The sequence below is a fragment of the Callospermophilus lateralis genome, unplaced genomic scaffold, assembly GCF_048772815.1.
Source record: "Callospermophilus lateralis isolate mCalLat2 unplaced genomic scaffold, mCalLat2.hap1 Scaffold_197, whole genome shotgun sequence".
In the NCBI taxonomy this organism is placed as follows: domain Eukaryota; kingdom Metazoa; phylum Chordata; class Mammalia; order Rodentia; family Sciuridae; genus Callospermophilus; species Callospermophilus lateralis.
The window spans coordinates 2,084,743-2,104,128 of record NW_027512977.1 but is presented as its reverse complement, the minus strand read 5'-3'; the positions used below and the strand labels follow the sequence as shown (position 1 = coordinate 2,104,128).

The 19,386-nt window shown below is 36.2% G+C and overlaps 1 pseudogene; it reads right to left on the bottom strand.

Annotated features, from left to right (window-relative positions):
* Positions 1–18,178: 18,178 nt before the first annotated feature.
* LOC143388711 (serine/arginine-rich splicing factor 10 pseudogene) lies at positions 18,179–18,990 on the bottom strand (annotated as a pseudogene).
* Between the last annotated feature and the right edge of the window lie 396 nt (positions 18,991–19,386).

Genomic DNA, 19,386 nt, shown 5'->3' with positions numbered 1-19,386 from the left:
CTGCATGCATACCTACAGAGTTCTGTGCTTTTGCCGCAGTCCGGCTGCAGCAAAATAACTGGGGGGTGACGAATGACTTGTCTATCTTGATACAGCAGGAGTGGAAGCCACTTATTGTAGAATAAGAGCGGTATTTATACATTTTACACAGCTTATCTAATTAGCATAAAATAGATACAGCAGTCAACCAATAAGGAATCTCCACACTTAATGGCTCGCTTTTGTTACTTCACAAACCACTTCCTCTGGCATTTTGCCAGGCGCCATCCAGACTTGTTGATAGACTCTAACATTTTTTGGCAAAATACCAGGTGCCATCCTGACTTGTTTACAGACCTTAACATGCTTTGAGGGAACATGAAGATCACTGTGAGCGCTTGTGATAGGAGAGCTGGTCTGGCATGGAAGTGAGGTGATAAGAGATCTTTACTCTGAAGCAATACTACAAAAAGTGGTGGGGTGTACTTAGGAAAGAGGCTGGGATAGGCCTGTGCAGTAAAATTCGAGCTATTTTGTGTGGAGGGCTCTGCAGCATTGAAGTGTGTGGCACACCTCAGCAGCTCAGATGGCCAGTGTGGACAGGCCACAGGGAAGATGGCCAAAGGTGAGGCTGAGGAGATTTGCAGCACCAGATAAGATAGGGTGTGGTGAGTGGTGTTCAGGATTTTGAATTTCATTTCAAGTACTAAGATAGATAGTCATTAGACTGGGGGTTGGAGGGGAGGTTTCATAGGAGATTAATATTGTAAAGGACTCAAAATGATGACATTAAATGTGTCTGAGATGGAGGAGGTCTGGATTCCACTTACACTTTCCTGCTTTTTGGTGTTCTAAAATATATATTCCTGCCAGGTGCAGTGGAGCACACCTGTAATCACAGTGGTTCGGGAGACTGAGACAGGAGGACCATAAGTTTAACACCTGCCTTGGCAACTTAGCATGGCCCTGAGGAACTTAGTGAGACCCTGTCTCAAATTAAGAAACAAAAGAGTTGAGAATGTGTCTCAGTGGTAAAGTGCCGCTGGGATAAATCTTTGGTACAAAAATAGAGAAAGAAAGAAAGAAAGAAAGGGACAGAGAGAGAAGAAAGGAGGGAGAGGAAGGGAGGGAGGAAAAGGGGGAGGAAAGAAGGAAGGAAGAGAAAGAAAGGAAGAAACAAAGAGAAAGAGAGAGAGAAAGTTTTCTTTGAACATCTTTCCTATTCCTAGGTTTTTACTTTTTTTTTCATGTGTGTGTATGTGTGTGTGAGAGTGAGTGTGTGTGTGTGTGTGTGTGTGTGTGTGTGTGTGTATGTGTGGGTGTGTTTAATCTCTAAAAATTATTCAGATGTTTTTATCTGTGCGGTACCAATCTGGAAAATGTTCTCAACTGCCCTGACAGGTTGGGTAGAGACAAATCTGGTGCTTTATTATCTCTGTGGATGATGGAACCTTCTGGAGTGCTACCTGCCAGCCTCTTATCATTTGCAGATATTCAGTATTTGAAGAACTCAGAGCTCCCAAACTGATGGACAAGGGGATGTCTGCTGGGGTGGGGATGAGGAATGATGTGGTTATCAGTGGGAAAAGCCATAGATATAATTTGACATTTTGGAAGAGATTGGGATGACATTATCTCCCTCACCCAGGTTCCCCAATCCTTCCAGCACTAATGTTCAAATTTGCCATGCAGGTTAATCTAGATAGAAGTAGATTTTAAATTTTTTATTTTGTTTTTCTTTTTAAAATTAATTAATCAATTTTAATTGGTATATATGACAGCAGAATGCATTTTGATTCATTGTACATAATTACAGCACAACTTTTCATTTCAGTGGTTGTACACACTGTAGCGTCATACCATACCTGCAGTCATACATGTACCTAGAGTAATGATGTCCATCTCATTCTACCATAAAGAGATAGAGATTCTACAAAAGAATCTAATGGAAATATTCAACGTGAAGGAATCAATCAAACAAATTAAAAATTAAATGAAAAGTATCACCACTAGATTAGATCACTTTGAGGACAGATTTTTCAGGCCTTGAAGACAAAGTATAAAATCTTGAAAATAACATTGACCATAGAGAAAAGAGGTTAAGGGATCATGAACAGAATATTCAAGAAATATGGGATAACATTAAAAGCCAAGAAACTTAAGATTCGTTTGGAATAGATGAAGTCTCTAAGACAGAAACTAAAGGAATGCACAATCTTTTCAATGAAATAATATCAGAAAAATTTTCAAACCTTAAGAATGAAATGGAAATTCACAGGAGACTTATACAACTCCAAATATAAAAAAATAACAACAGATTTACTCCAGTATACATTATAATCAAAATGCCTAACATTTTTTAAATGGTTTAATATCAATCTGAAGTTAACAACCTGAAACTTAACCAGATCCATAGAATTTACTAAAATAACACCTTGAGGTTCATTGCACACAGAAAGTACAAGAAATCAGACAGGAAATTTGCTGTTGATTCTTGACTACTACTGTCTCCTAAGGTACTTTCTGAGGGACATGCCTTGGTTTTATTTTTCCTCAGCTCATCCTTTTAGTATTCCTGTCACAATCTGCTTCCTTTGCGTCCTCCCCTCCAGGCCAAATGAAACAAAGCAAAACAAAAATAAATAAATAAATAAATAAATAAATAAAATAAAATAAAATCCCACTCCTTTTCTCCTGTCAATTTCATTTTCTTTCTTGATTTAGGAAAGAAACAAAATCAAAAACAAAAACAAACAAATAAACAAACAAAAAAGATCCTATACTTTGTCTTCAAGTCTTATTGATCAAGAGACATAAAACTGAGTAAAGGAAAATTTCCCCAGAATTGAACACATTAATAGAGTATCCCAAACTCCTTAACAGTCAGCTCCACAATATGTGGAATGGAATCCCAGGAGAAGTAGTATGAGGGCAATCATCTGAATTATTTAAAACCCAAATGGACAAAGCCATGGAGGACGTGCTACCAGGTATGTGACAATTTGAGCCAAATAGGAAAGAAGAAAATAAACATAAATGACGTATTTTCTGTCCTCAGCTCAATTTGTCTCTAGGCTGAAATCTCTGGTTTCTGCTGACATCAGCTGCATCATAGAAGAAAAGGACTCCTTTTTCAATTATCAAGAATCAGACTGGACTTACAGGCAAAAACCTGTAGCTGGATTCTAGGACACAAGTTCTATTTCGAGGCCTGTTCCTGATTCTACAGCAATTCCAACCAAATTATAGGGGAAGAGGTCGGCATGTAACATTTCATGAAAATGCCTTTCCTAATACATCACTTCTTGTAATTCCAAGGTCATGTCTATCCACAAATGAGTAATTCTTCCAACAAGAAAGTACCTATTTTCTGACTGTAAAATAGTATTGTAACTACTCTGAAATACATACATATTTTTATAAATATATATATATTTGTTAATTCATTTTTTAATACACACCAGCATAGGAATCTGACTCCAAGACAAAATCCTACATATGGTCCTTCAGGCCTGACCATAGGCAAAATCAAGCCTTTGCCTGACAAGCTTCAGGAAGAAAACCTGTCCTCCTGAGCTATACTTGGTGAAGTCTGTGCCCTTCAGGCAGTCGGGAACGCTGGCCCTGGCTACTCCACTCTAAGAACTTCCCAGATGCTTCTGCCAAGACCTCCAGAGCCAGGGATTTACTGAGGCACTTTTATCCACTCTGACTTGATATTTTCCCGATTCTTTTGGAGAAAAATTAACCCCTGTACACTTTGGTAACATGATAAATTAGTGCAGTTCTTTTGGAAAAGAGTATGGAGGTTCCTCAGAAAACTAAAGATGAAATGACGGCATGATTCAGAAATTAAAGGAATTGAAATCAGTGTGTGGAAAAGATATCTGCATCTCCATATAGAATGCAGCATTATTTACAATATTCAAGACATGGAATCAACTGAAGCACCCATGAAGGATGGAATGGGTTTTTTAAATGTGGGAAGTATACATAATGGAATACTATTCTGCCATCACAAACCAGCAACTTCTGTCATTTACAACAACGTGGAGGAATCTATAGGATATTTGACTAACTGAAACAAGCAAGGCACAGAGGAAAATCATCATATGATCTTATCTATATGTGGAAATTTTAAAAGTCCTACTCCTAGAAGTGGAAAGTAGCTGGAAGTTACCAGAGGCTGGAGTAGGTATGAGGGCTGGACAGGTAAGAGGAAATGTTAAATAAAGGGTACAAAGTTGCAGTTATATAGCAGAAATAAACTTCTGGTGATTTATTGCACAGCATGACAATCATTAATAATAATAGTTATTTAATTATTAAAATAATTATTCTCAGCACAATGATATAAGTATTTAATGTGATGGAAAAGTTGAATAACCTTATTTGTTTATTCCACAATTATACATTCATTAAACCATTACATTTTATACCATAAACATTTAAATCATTATTTGTCAATTAAAACTAAAACAACATCTCTCCCATTCCCATCTCTTTCCCACTCCCTGGGTCTACACAGAGGCAGAAGCCTTTCCTCCAGGGCTCCTCAGTAGTGTGATGGTTCCCACACCTGCCCTGCCTGTTATCTCATGCTAGCCTCTGCCATTTGGGGAAAGAGGGGAGTAGCAGATTTTGCTTTCGCTTCTTGCTTATCCCAGTCAGAAGCCAGGCTTGATCGCTGACTTTCAGTTTGTGTCACTCTCCCTGCACGCAGCAACTTGACACCCACTTTGCATAATGTTATAGAAATTTTTTGTAACCCAAAGAATTTTAAATAAACATGTCAAGGCATGGAGATAGATCAACTGTCCTATCACTTTGTCTTCTGGGCCTAAAAGAAAGCAAAGTGGCTTTCTATGACAAAAGTGAAAGTGAGATACACATAGCCCTCACACTTCTTTGGGTTTTCAGTTAAAAGTCACCGTGTTCCAATAATGCTTCAGTACCATGGCCATACCTCTGGCCTGAGGAGACCCTGTGATAGAACAATGTCCTCCTAAAAATGCCTACAGTCTAATTCTGAACCTCCCCAATATGATTAAGGACCTGAAGATGGGAGTTTCTCCTGAATGACTGAGGTAGGCCTAATGTAATCACAAGGGTTCTCAAAAAATGGAAGGAAGAAGAAGAGGAGGGACACAGTGTATTTTGAAGAAGGAAGAAACCAATTATTTAGTTTTGAAGTTAGAAGGAGGGGCCAAGGAATGCTGAGGGCCTCTAGGAACTGGAAAGGGCAAGAAGAAAGACCCAGCTCTAGAGCTTCAGAAAGGAGGCGGCTACTCTAACTTCAGGATTTCAGCCTGCTGGCAGGAGTCAGATGTTTACCAACAATGATGTAGACCATAAATTGATGTATTAAGCCAACACATTTGTGGTGTTTGCAGCAGCCTTCCTAATGTAACAATGCTTTCACGTGTCCTTCCTTTGGATCCTCCAAACAGCTTCATGAGATTGATATTATTATTATTATTGTTATTGAAAAATTATTTCCCCTTTCTGAACTTTAGATTGTCCATTTTACCTGAAGCTCAGAAAGGGTAAATAATTTGTTGATGTTCCTCAGCTCTTAAGAGGCAGAGTTAGAACTCCAATATAAATGGGACTCAGAGCCATGTATTGTTCCTGTTACATCATCTGGCCTTTTCAAGTCTTTTTGAGACCTCAGGTTTCACAAAATTCCAATGAGTTTGTTTGCTAAATACCCAGTGTTTCTCACCCTAGTATTCTACATATGCCTGGGGTTGCAGACTGAATGATTATTCATATCCATCCTCCAATTCACATGTTCAAACCCAATCCCCAATATGGTGATATTTGGAGAGAGGGCCTTTGGGAGGTAATTAGGCCATGAGACTAGAGCCCTCTTGAATGAGATTATCATTCTTATAAAAGGGACCCCAGAGAATTCGCTTCTATTCTGCCATGAGGACACTACCAGAAAATGAACATATAAGAATCAGGAGGTAGATCCTCTCCAGGCAATAAGTCTGCAAGGACCTTGATTTTGGACTTCCCAGCCTCCAGAATTGTAACTCTATTCTTAAGAAGCCACCCAGAATGGACTAAGATACCTGGCAAGAAAGGCAAACAAAATAACCATGTTTCAATCACTACCCCAGACACAACAGCTTCTTGTCTATTTTCAGGTCATTTGCATGCACAAGAAAACTCCCTCTCAGGGAAATTACTTTGGGTATATGCTCCTGGGATGAAGAAATGAACCCTGAACCTAGTCATCACTGTGATCTCTATGCAGGACTCTGTGTTCCCTGGCTATTTTATAACTCGGCCTCCATCAGCTAGGCCAGCGCATTTACAGACCTTTCCATGGGCTTTGTGAAGGTAGCATCTGGGTGTAGCAAAACTTAAAATTAACAAAAGTCCTAAAAATGTTTATTGTCCTACTGTTCAGAGCAAGAGCTTGCTGTCTCCTGCAGCTAAGTGGTCCCTTTTACCAATTGGAAATAATCACCAAAACCTCAAACTCTGTTCTAAAGGATGACAACTGTAGTGAATATTCTGAACATCATGAGTAGTGCTTAGAGCAAAATGCACCTATTAAAACAGTCAACCAGCCCTCTACTCAGTCACCCTTAAATAATGAACTACTCCACATTCAGTCCTCTTTTATCCCCAAAAGGAAGGATTCTCATCATCTGCCTGCATAAAATCTGTGTCTGAAATACAGATTCTATATCTTTTTTTCCATTTAAATAATCCCCGTATTATTGTGTCCTGCCTTCTGATTCTTAGAAAATATTTCTTCAAAAATTTAACCAAAAATAATTTCTCCTCTCAATTTTTGCTTTTTTGGTTTCCTGAGAAAAGTCTTCTCTTCATAGGAAAAACCCTTCTGCGCAGACAGCCTACAGAGCTGAAGGCCAGATGCAAGAGGCAAAGGGAGGCATCAGGCAGCAGTCCTTGGATTCTCCGGGGTTGCCAAGAAGTGAAGTTTTGGGAGTTGCTCCAGTTGCTTGGATCTACTGTGAATAGTGATCCAGTGATAGAAATAAGTATAACAGTAACATTGAAATAGCAAGAATGAAATAACCATACATATTTATTGCAATGCATCCATTGGTAAGGGTCATAAAAACATTTAATTCATAGTCTCACTTAGTCATCTCATAAACCCCAACATTCAATATTAACATTCTCTTATTTTCAGATAACGTTTTAGAAATTAACTATGTATCTCAGGAACAGATGCACAGAGAGCTGGGTTTGATTCACAATCAACTGTTTTTCTATTGCTGCTGGGAAGAGTTAGGATGTGTGATTGCCTTTCATTGCTGGTGACTTCTTTGAGTTATCCATATCTGATTCCATCCCACCCGATCACCACTGTGGTGATGCATAAGGACTGGGCTATTGGAAAGTGGATGGAGATTCATGGACAAAATGGAGAAGCCCAATCAAAAGGCCAGGTAGATAACAAAGCTGAGTTATCAGTATAACAGTTTTGGACAAAGAGGAAGATTCTGGATTCAAAGCTAATAGTACAAAAATCTGGATTTGAAGCTACTAATATAAAAATAAGCCCAACTAGTAAAGAGCTGAGGTTGAGAAAAAATCTAAATATCTGGATAAGTTCCTCAAGCTGACTGGCACCAGCAATGGTGTCTAGTTAGAGTGAACAGTGTCTGTAGGACTTAAGAAGACCCACTGGAATGGAAGTTAGACTGTTTCTATCTACTAGGGACAGTGCAGTTCTGGTGTCATGCAGGAAAACTTGGGTGATATGGAGAAAGAGGTTCTTTAAAATTATTATTTTCATGGACACAAACAAAGTGTTTTTCAAGAAAAAATAAGCTTCAAGTTATATGTTCAATAACTTCATGTTTAGGATGAGACTAAGCATGGATAGGCAGATAGAATATAGAGATAATTGATGATGGACAGATGATAGATGGGTAGATAGGGACAGATAGGTGATAGATAAATGGATGGATAGATGGATGGAGAGATGAAAGAATTTAATGTGGATTAAAACAATGACCACAAGTAAATAAAATATGTAGTAAAAATAAGGCAAGTTGGATAAAGTAAAAAAAAAATATTAAGCTCTTATGATAATATTGCTTAAAGCAAAGAAAATCCTTTAGTAAGTAATATAATTGCAACATTCCCAACCAAGAAATTCAGATCACTAAACTTTTAATTGAAAAATATTTCTCACGATTCCCTTTAAGCTTACGAACATGCAGGTTTCTTTATTCTTGGCAAAACATGAAAAAGATAAAATGCCAACTACCTGTCCTCAAAACACATATGTAGTGAGGGAAAGAGAAAACACATATAAGAAAATTGGTAAAACTCAAGAGAGTTTGAATCTGAGAAGATGGGATGACATATTCTGAGACACGAGCATATGATGAGGCATGAAGTAGTTAGGGGTGTTTCGTGATATGGTAAAGGGATAGCCTGGGCCTCGAATTTGCTGAAGTATTGGAGAAAGCAATATGGAAGGTTAACTCAAGTTAGTTAAGGTGAAATGAGTGTGTTGTTTTTTATGAGGATGTGTAAGTAACAAGGGAAGTGGTAGAAATGGGAATTAAAGAAGACAGGTGGTAATAGGATCAAGTAATCTAATAATAATTTGTGTATCTAAGTAATTAAAGCAACAAAGCCCTGGGCTTAGTGCCTGCTACCTTGTGGGAAATTGGCTGAATGACAGTGTCAAAGAAAATTCCAATCTCACCAAGTCTTTCTCTTGGTGTGTGAAAAGGCTAAAGTTCACTTCCAATCTCACTGAAGATGTCTATAGTGATGGATCAAAAGTGTTCATTGATAAGTGTATCAGGAAATGACCTAGCTCATACTATGTGTCAGGCACCCCCAAGTAGTCTCTGAGGTTACGGGATTGTACAAAACAGGGATCCTCCTAATTAAAAAGCAAAAAAACAGAGGTTGGGTTGTGGTTCAGTGGTAGAGCGCTTGCCTAGCATGTGTGACGCACTGGGTTTGATCTTCAGCACCACATAAAAAAGAAATAGGGGCTGGGGTTGTGGCTCAGTGGTAGAGCGCTCGCCTAGCACATGAGGGGTTCTGGGTTCAATCCTCAGCACCACATAAAAATAAAATAAAGGTATTATGTCCAACTACAACAAAAACAAAATATAAAATAAAGAAAAAAAGAAATAAACAAAATAAAGGTATTGTGTCCATCTGCAACTAAAAAAAATCAAAAAACAAAAGAAAGTTTTTTTAAAAAAGGCAGAAAACATAATCTAGAGAGAAAGACAAATAAATAAACATTTGATTATAATAGAGCATGAAAATGGAATGGAGATAGTAAATGATAGACTTTTGAGATATTATATTGGGAAATCAATCAATTTATCCAAGTGGTGGGGGAAAGAGACAGGTAAAGATGATTGAGTACTAATTTGAAGGACAAGTAGACCTTTATGAAGTGGATAAGGCAGGAAAGAAATAAGAAGTGAGCGAATATCATATGTGAAAACAGGGGCATAAGAAAGAATGGAGTTAGAGAATAATAAATATTTCAGGACACTGAAATGTAGGCAGCATTGAAGTGGAAGATAATAGAATAGAGCTAGCTGGAGAGGCAGAGATCCAGCTACAAATGTGGGTTAGATTAACACTTTCACAGAAAGTAATTATAAATACACACATATGCACATACATACATATAAGATTTTACATGTTTACATGTTTGCATTTAAGAGCAACCCAAACAATACCTGAGAGGACACAATACATGGACTAGGGAAAATATGCAAAGTGAGTCACACATTAGTCCTGGCTTTTTTTTTTTTTTAATTTGGTACAGGGCATTGAACTCAAGGGTACTCAACCACTGAGCCACAACCCCAGATTTATTTTGTATTTTATTTAGAGACAGGATCTCACTGAGTTTCTCAGCACCTCACAGTTGCTGAGGTTGAATTTAAATTTGAGATTCTCCTGTCTCAGCCTCCCAAGCCACTGGCATTACAGGCATGCACCACCACTCCAAGCTTTTGAGGGCATTTTTTCAGCCTTTACAGTGCAAGGAAAAGATCCCTATGCAGAAAGTGCCAGTTTGGGTAGACTTAAAAATCTTAATAGACAGAAACTAAACAAAGTTCAGGATCACGGGACAGGAAAAGAATTAGGGAAAAATTTGGGAGGAGAGAGAATCACAGAAAAACAAGTCCAAAAATCTACATAGCAAATTCTCAAGTCATTGAATAATCACCAAATTTTTTATCCACTGAGAAAACTCTGCGGAATCCAGCTAGGAAGTGAATAACCCAAGCAAGTGATATCAGCAGCTGCTCAGGGCTGGGGAGATGGTAGCTGGAGTTCAAATATTGCCAAGAGAGGCCTTAATAAAGCACTTGGGGATTCCTGTTGATACCCCAGAAGGGTCTGGCCTTAGGAATAAGGACCATTTCTGAGGACTAAACACAAAAATGAAATAGATCAACGAAGCCAAAAACGAATTTTGAAAGGATAAAGCTTATTTGCTGCAACAATACTTGCCTGACAAGAAAATTTAAGCATCTGTGCAAGAAGAAAACATCATCACGATTCCTGATTTCTTTTTTCATTCAAAAATTCAGCTTCCAATCAATAGAGTATGATACATGACAAAATTGATAACAAAGAAACATATCAATGAATAAAAGAAAGATGAAAACAGTAAAATAAATTAGACTTTCTAGACAGAACTTCAAAATAATAATAATGTGTATATTCAAAAATTCAGAGGGAAGGAGGAAAATTTTTAAGCAAAGGCTTAATACATGAAAATGTAACAACCCTATATTCTTTAGAGGTGAAAAATCACTAAAACTAAGATTTGGATAGAAAAAAGAAACCTATTAGAAATATGAAATTTGGTAAAAGATACCACAAAATATGGATTCAGACATCTCAGGAGAAAAAAAAAACAAGCCATATTTTAACAGACAAAATTCAATAAGCTCTAAAAACCCCAAGAAGGAAAAATGCAAAGATAACTCCATCTATACACAACATATACAGACAATTAAATACCAAAGAAAATGATCATTTATAAGTGACCAGAGGTGGAGCGGGGCTGTAGATGGGGATGTATTACTTTCAAGAAAGCATTGATAATGCCTGATTTAATCATGCAAACGATTAAAAACAGAAACCAATTAAATAATGTGTTTGAAGTGTTTCAGGTTTGGGGGCTGGCAATCTGTCATCCTAAAAATTCAGTTCTAGGGAGGATATGTCCCATAGTTCAGAACAATTTATAGGCATTGATGCGTTCACTAATCTGGAAAGTCTATTGCCCACATATTTTCCTAAAATATATACTAAAGGCTGAGGAACACTCATCCCACCTACAGTATGGAACTACATGAGAGAACAAAGGGCATAGGGAAGGGAAATATAACAATGTCAGGTGAGCTTTCCTAGCAAGTGGGCAGGAAGAACACTGGGAGCGCTTTCAGAATCCACATGTTTTGGGGAGTCAATGAGGCAGGATCAGCCATAAAAAGAAATCAGACTGGATGACAGTAGCAACAGACTTTAGACCCTCATGTCTCCCATTCACTGGATGAGGCCTGCCCAAGAAGTGGGTGAAATCCAGAAGGGTATCTCCAGCCTGGGCAAATGCCACAAGGGAAACCAAGCTCTGGGTTGTTGAATCATTGGCAGCAGTTACTACCAGCAGCTGAGAGAGTATCCAAACCCCAAAGGGGTTGGATATGGGAAGTGCACCATTGGTCTCCTGCAATCTACCCTTTGGGCACTTGGATCTACTTAAAGCTTCTTTAGTATTTTGGTGGGCTTTTTTTTTTCACCTGGATAAGGGTTGTTGTAAGGAGATTTATGCTATTATTGGAACCCTTAGGACTGCAGTTGATTTTTAGCCTAAATTGATTGTGATCATCATCTTTATCTGCTATTGATTTTATATGGCCTTCTTCCTATGGACTCCTATGTTATAGGTCCATTTCACGCGGGTGGGGTGGAGATAATGACACAAACCCTCTTCGTGGTTTCAGGCCTTTCTCTAGATGAGATTGCTGGGTTTCTTCATTTGTGACCAACTTACTCAGGAGATTCCAATGTAAGTCATTTAGGAGCCAAAAATATGCTCTCCTGCAACATTTATCACAGGAGCCTTATTTTTCCAGGTGATCATAGCCTATGACACCTTTCCTTGCCTGGGGGCTTGAGATGCTTGAAATGTTGGGGTGAAAATACCGTTGGCAATTTAGTAGCACTCTTTCTGCCTGGAAGTTAAGACCTCTGGACTTAGAGCACCCAGAAAATTGGTTTCTCTCAGTTGGCACTGGAGTTTGTGGGGTTGATGTCATGGTAGGGACTGGAAAAATCCTATATCTCTGTCTGCCACATAATCCCCAAGTTTTTTTTCTATTCAGAAAATAAAAGAAAAAAAAACAAGCTTTCTCATTCCTCTAAATCCAACTATGACCATTAGAAAGAACCATACAACTACAGAGAGGAGGTGTTTGCAGTATTTGCAGTAATTCATAGAATCAATTGATAGAATCCCAGAAAACGTTACCTTCTCTCATCTGAGCAACTACACATGAGAGACCAAGGGATGTGAGATGTCTGCCTCAAGAATCAGCCTTTCTTTCAAGGGTTTGCTTCTTCCTGAAGTTGCCAAGTTCCAGCTTGGCTCCCATGACATGATCTGCTATTTACCAATGTTCCTTGTGACTAAAGTTAAAAGAAAATTAAATAAGCTGTCCCTCTAACATGTGATGCTAATGACATTTGCCTTCTGGTTTGCCCACCTCCTCTTTCCTGTGGACTTCTGCAAACGTGCTGTTGACTCTCATTACCTCTTTGCTGCTGTCCTTGGTCCAGGATGAGGAAAGCCACCAGGACTGCCTGCTGTCCTTGGAATCACTGTGCCTTCCCCTCCCCCATGAATTTTGTATAGAGCATATTATTAGAGACAGTTGAGATAACTGCAAAAGGACAGAATTTGGAACTTGGTAACATTAATTCTCTAGTCTTCCAAAATGACCGCAGGCATTTTGTACTTCAGAACATCAGGTCCCTCATCTCTAGCAGGGAGGAACTGAATTAAAATGTTTTCAATTTCCCTTCCAGCTAACTAATTTTATGACTCTATAATCAAAGATATTTCTTGGATTTTAATTTGCCTAAGAAGTTTCAAAGAGAAAGATCTTTTATCTAACCTTGAAACTTTCTAAGAATAAGATAGTTCTGGTTCATTGTGTGACTTTTGTCATGTGATTGCTCACTGAGTCAGATTTTAATCATTGATTCATGAATGAAGTTGAGTAAATTTAGTCGGCTAATTTCACAATCATGATATAATGACAAAAGTATTGAAAAGGGCAACATTGGATCAAATATAGTGTGAGACATGTAACAGGTAAATGGCTCTAGTCAAACTTCAGCTTCAATATCTTTAAAGACCATTACCAACCTCAAAGGTTTTCCATCAATACTACATGAAATTATATGTATAAATTATCTTTCACAGTGTCTAAGAATATGAGATTTTCAGTGTAACTTGATACCCTTCTTCAGTTTGAACACAACCATATTGCATTTATACAAATTAAAATTAATTAATTAATTATGAATTGTAATTATTGGAACTAAACTAATACCCATGTTTATAAAGATAAGGAAGAATGTTTGAATGTCCCTCTGTTCCCCTGCACTAATCATCCCTCATAAAATAGGATTGTGAAAACACTGAGTTCTAAACACCTGGCTCTCCTAAATACAGCAAAATAAATGGGCGTTTAATGTTTAAATTTATCATTACAATAGATGCATTGGAAAGAATTGGACAATGGGAGCCCAAATGTGTTCACCTTTGTTGAAGCATTGTAGAGCCACAGGGAGCAAAAAAATCAGTCATAACACCCTGCAGTGTAGCTACTACCCTCCTTCCATGATGCTCTGTGCTGCTTTTTAAACATTTTATAAAACATAAATGTTCTGAAGTCTCATAAACCCATGTGTTTTTTTTTTCTTTTGAGATTCTTGCTTTTTTATGTCTAATCCACCAAATTTGTGATTCCCAAAAGTAAAGAAGATTTGTTCCTATTCTTTCTTCAAACTGAACGTTATCAGTTCTCCAATCCATTTTAGGTAAATTTTTGCACATAGAATACATATCAAATATCATTTTTCTCCCCAATGTATATGTCCAGTTGTTTCAGCTCTGTTTTGTGAAAAGATTTTTTATGCATTTAATTACCTTGACACTTTTACTAAAAATCCTATATGCACACACCCACATATCTCTGATCTCTGCCCTCATTGTTCTATTCAATTGCTTTATATATCTATTTAAATGCAAATATGATAGCACCTTGACTACTGTATGGTTAGAGAATATGGAAATCAGGTAGTGCTGTTCCTCCACCTTGTTCTTTTCAAAATTATTTTATACATCTTAAATCCTTTGTGCTTTTATAAAATGTTAGTATCAGATATTTTTTAAGCTGCTCAGACTTTTGACAAGGATTGTGTTGAATCAATAGATACATTTTGACAGAACTGACATTTTAGCAACAGTAAGTCTCCCAATTCATGCCTATGGCATATAGCTCCATTTACTTAAGTCTTTCTAAATGTCTCACACTTAGTTTTAGTTAATAGTTTTCAATCTACAGACAATGCAATAACTTGCTCTATTCACCCTACTTCTAAATATGTTATGTTTTAATGTTATTATAAATGCTATTGCTTTTGTAATTTTATTTGTAATTTCTTATTATTCAGAGATTGATATAAAATTGGTTGGATATTACAAAATTCATAACATGTGAATTTGCTACATTAACTTCTTAGTTCAGTAATTTGCTACATTAACTTCTTAGTTCAGTAATTCTTAATATTCCTTTGAATATCATCTGTGAATTAAGGCATTTTTTCTTTCTTCTTTTCTAATCTGTATGCCTTCAATTTATTCTTCCACCATTAAAAGGCTAGGACCTTTAGTACAATAGTAGATAGAAGAGAGTACATAACCTTATATAATTTTCATCTTAGGCAAACAATATTCATTATTTCACTTTTAAATATTATTTTAGCTGTGAGTTTTTATAAGAAATGGCATAAAAATCAATTTGTGGAAGTTATTTTCCTTATTGGTTTGTAATGAATGTATGTTGACTTTTGTCAAATGTTATTTCAGCATTTATTTTAATAATCATTTGTTTTCTCTCTCATTTTGTTGGTGTGGCAAATAAAATTGATTATTGCTCAAATGTTGAAACCAACTCACGTTCTTGGTATAAATTCCATCAGTCATTATATTATACACTTTACACACTTCATATTTGATTTTCTAATACCATCTTAAAGGAGATTTGTCTATATTCATGAGGAAAATAGTTGGTAACTTTTATTCCTTATAGTTAGTTTACTCTCCAGATAAATTTTACCTCATACAATGTGGTGGAGAATGTTTATTTCTCCTCTGCACTCTGAATGAATTAGTGTAGTGAATACTACACTATTTTTCCCTTATATTTCCTAAATATTTTTTACTTACATTTTTGACAGGATTGACCAGTAAAGCTAACTTCACCTATAGTTTTTTTTAAGTGAATGAATTATTAATTTATTGCATTTACTGTATTTTGGGCTATTTGGATTTGTTTTTCTTTTTTCCTAGTTTTCCTCATTTGTGTCTTTATGAATCACTACATTTAAATCAACTTGTGGAATCTATTGGCTTGTTGTTTTTTAACAACATGCACATATTCTTCTGTTTAAATTAAAATTTTATTGAGGTACATTTCACATGCCATTAAAATTCATCCCTATGTAATGCATAATTCAAGATTTACTTTTTAAAAATTATATTAGGATCTTTTCATTCAGGGTCATATTAAGTTTTAGGACATCTTTCATCAGCTTCTCCCCATTTAAAAACAATACCCATCATGAGATATTCCTCCTGTCTCCCTACCAACCCATACTCTAGGCAACCACTAATGTATTTTCTATGTTATTTTTCTACTCTGAATATTTCATACAATGAAGTCATGAAATATGTAGTCTCTTGTGACCTTCTTCTTTTACTTGGCATAATGTTTTCAAGATTTATCTACATTATACTATGTACAAGAACTTCTTTTTTTAAATTGCTGAACTATATTCCATTCTATAAATATATGATTTTTACTTATCCAGTATTCAGTTGATTGACATTTGGGCTGTATGTATTTTGGCTATTACGAATGCCATTAACAACCTTGAGCACATTTTAGTATTGACTTATATTTTGAATTTTCTTGGCTAAAAACCTGGAAATGAAATTTCTGAATCATATTTTAGCTCTGTATTTAATCTTTTGAGGAAACATTTTTACCAAGTGACTGAATAATTTTTTTTTCTAGAAGCAGTGTATGAGGGTTCCAATTCCTTCACATCTTATACTTGTTATCTTAAATTTTATTTTAGCCATCATAGTAGGTATAAAGTGATAACTCATTGTAGTTAATGATCTTGTAAAATTTTTAATTTGCTTTCTGGATGACTATGTGTTTTCTTTGTAGATTTGAATATTCAAATACTTTGCTCATTTCTTTTGAATTATGTGTCTTTTTATTTTTGATTCATGATGACTTCTTATATATTATATATACCTATCCTTTAACAATTATATAATTTTCAAATACTATATCCCATTAGGTAGATCATCTGCTAACATTTTCTGATATCCTATGAAGCACAGAAGATTTTAACTCTGATGATGTCAAATTTGTCTGTTTGTCATCATTGCTTGTACTTTTGTTGCCACAACTAAGAAACCATTGCTTGATCCAAGTCATAAAGATGTATGCTTATGTTTTCTTCTAAGACATCTTGTATATTAGGTCTTAACTTTGGGTCTTTGATTCATTCTGAGTTAATTTTTTATATAGCAGAGATCCAGAATCATCCATTTTTATTAAAATATCCAAGTATTTCAGTAGCATTTATTGGAGAGACAATTCTTTTTTCTATTGAATGGTTTTGGCATTCTTGCTGAAAAAATCCATGACCATACACAAGTATGATCACATATATACGTTATTTCTGAACTGTCAATTACATTACATAAATCTACATGTCAATCCTAATGTAAGAACCAAATCATCTTGGTTACTGCAGCTTTGTAGTAGGATTTGAAATTCAAGCAAGTTCTCCATACTTTTTCTTTTTCATCAGGATCGTTTTTGCTTTTCTAAGTCTCTTGAAGTCAGCTAGGATTCTGATAATGCTACCTTTTGTTCTCATTTTTAATTGTTTTCTTAATATTTGTTCTAGGGATTACCATAAATATTTTAACTTATCAACAACTATTTCAAATTTATAATTAATCAACTACAATGATACCCAGAAATATTACTCCTGTATAGCTCTATTCCATTTTTTTCCACTTGTCTGCTATTTTTGTACTACAAATTATATTAAAAATGTTACAAACCCAAAAGTACATTGTTATAACGTTTTTTTACAGTCACTACACAATAAATCAGTTTATTACAAGTTAAAACATTTTTTATTATTTGTATTAATTGGATGCAGAAAACCATAAAATTACTTATCTTTGATAGTATACTGGGTTTTATAATTATATTAGGATATGAATGGTGTAAAATATTGTTATAATACACCTCAAAACAATGAGGCCATATTATAACAATTCACTGGATTGTGCTCAGTAGACATTTATTGAATAAAGGAATTATTATCCATTCTTTCCGCAATTATCCAGTACAATGCTTTGCCCATGATAAGGGCTCAATAAATATTTGCTGAACATACTGACTATGAAAGAGGTGAGAAGAGATGGGCCCTCTCAGTTGGATGTCAAGTATAATTGGAATTTACCTGGGAAAGAGAGTGGTTAAAGAAGATGTAAACTGCATGTGAGACAAGTAAATATACTCAGATGGCAACAAAGCAAACAAGCAGAAAACACTGGCACCAGAATAAACAAAGGCAAGACGTGCCAATAATGGCATAAATGGAACTGACTTTTAAGAGATAACAAAGAAAAAGTTCATATTGGACCATACCTTTTCCCACCCAATTCGGTTTGAGACAGACCAATAGAGGCACTGTAAGAGACTATGGCTGTCTTCCGTGATATTCAGACATCCTAGTTTCCAATAATTTTTATGGACCTGTTACCCATGAATCATTATAAACCTGTCCATATTTAGGGATTAGTTTCCACAAGTACAAAGTTGAATTTCCTTTTATTTGTCCTAAAATGCTTACTTTCAAACTCGAAGGGACTTCAATTATTCCATGTAGTTTTCGATAATTCATTTATCTTTTCAGACCAGAGTCAAAATATTCGTACAGAATTCATACTGCAGCACCTTCCACCCACCCTTTGGTAGCTTGAACTGCCCTTCTTTGGTTCTTTTTCCGCTTTCAGATCTTTCTTGAAGTGTAGTAAGCAGAACTGTACTGGGTATTCCAGCTGCAGTTTGGTCTATCATTGTCGGAATGGCTTCTGCTACGCCGTGGTCTTCCAGTTGGTCTACTGTTTCTAGGACTATAAGATCTTCTATAGTTGTAATCAAAAGACCAACTTATTGACCTCCTCCTTTCGTAACTTCGGCTTCTAGAACGTCTGTATCTGTCATAATCATCATAGCGCGAAGAACTGTATACATTCCTCCCTTCCTTGGCTTTCATTTGATTTGGTGTCTTTCGATCTCCCTGTGCAAACTGTATTTCGATTTGACGTCCACAAATCCATTTTCTGTCCAAATTATGTAAAGCATCTTCAGCATCACAAACATCCTCAAATTGAACATAAGCAAATCCTCTTGGCCGTCGAGTGTAGAAATCAAGTGGAACATACACATCGACTATAGGACCATAACGACCAAATTCACGCCCTAAATCTTCAGACCTGGTGTCGTTGGCCACGTTCCTGACGAACAGAGACGTGTTGGGGGGGCTCAGGTAGCGGGACATGACGGCGGCGCGAGTCTTGGCCAGGGGCAGTAACTGGCTCAGCAAACCGTCCGCGGCTCTGGCGGCGGCTCCTCAGACACAGACACAGACACACACACAGCCAGAGGACTCCACTACGGCAACCAACCTCTTCTACATTGTTATAACTTCATGTAATTTTATGTCAACTAAATAAACTAATGAAAGGAAAAAGAGCAATCATGTTTATAGAATTTTTATACCACCTTTTTTATTTACAGTTTTTGTTCTCCTTTAAATTTTTTGATTTAATTTACTAAATGATGTCATTTGCTTACTCAGAACACTTTAATTTTCTTTACTTCCTTTGTGCTATTATTGTCAAATATATTATATTTCAACCTGTTGTTGGCCCAACAAAACATTTCTTTACATAAATTATTTTTAAATCATTTAAGATATGAGAATAAACATGCACTTCTACTCTCTGTCGAAATG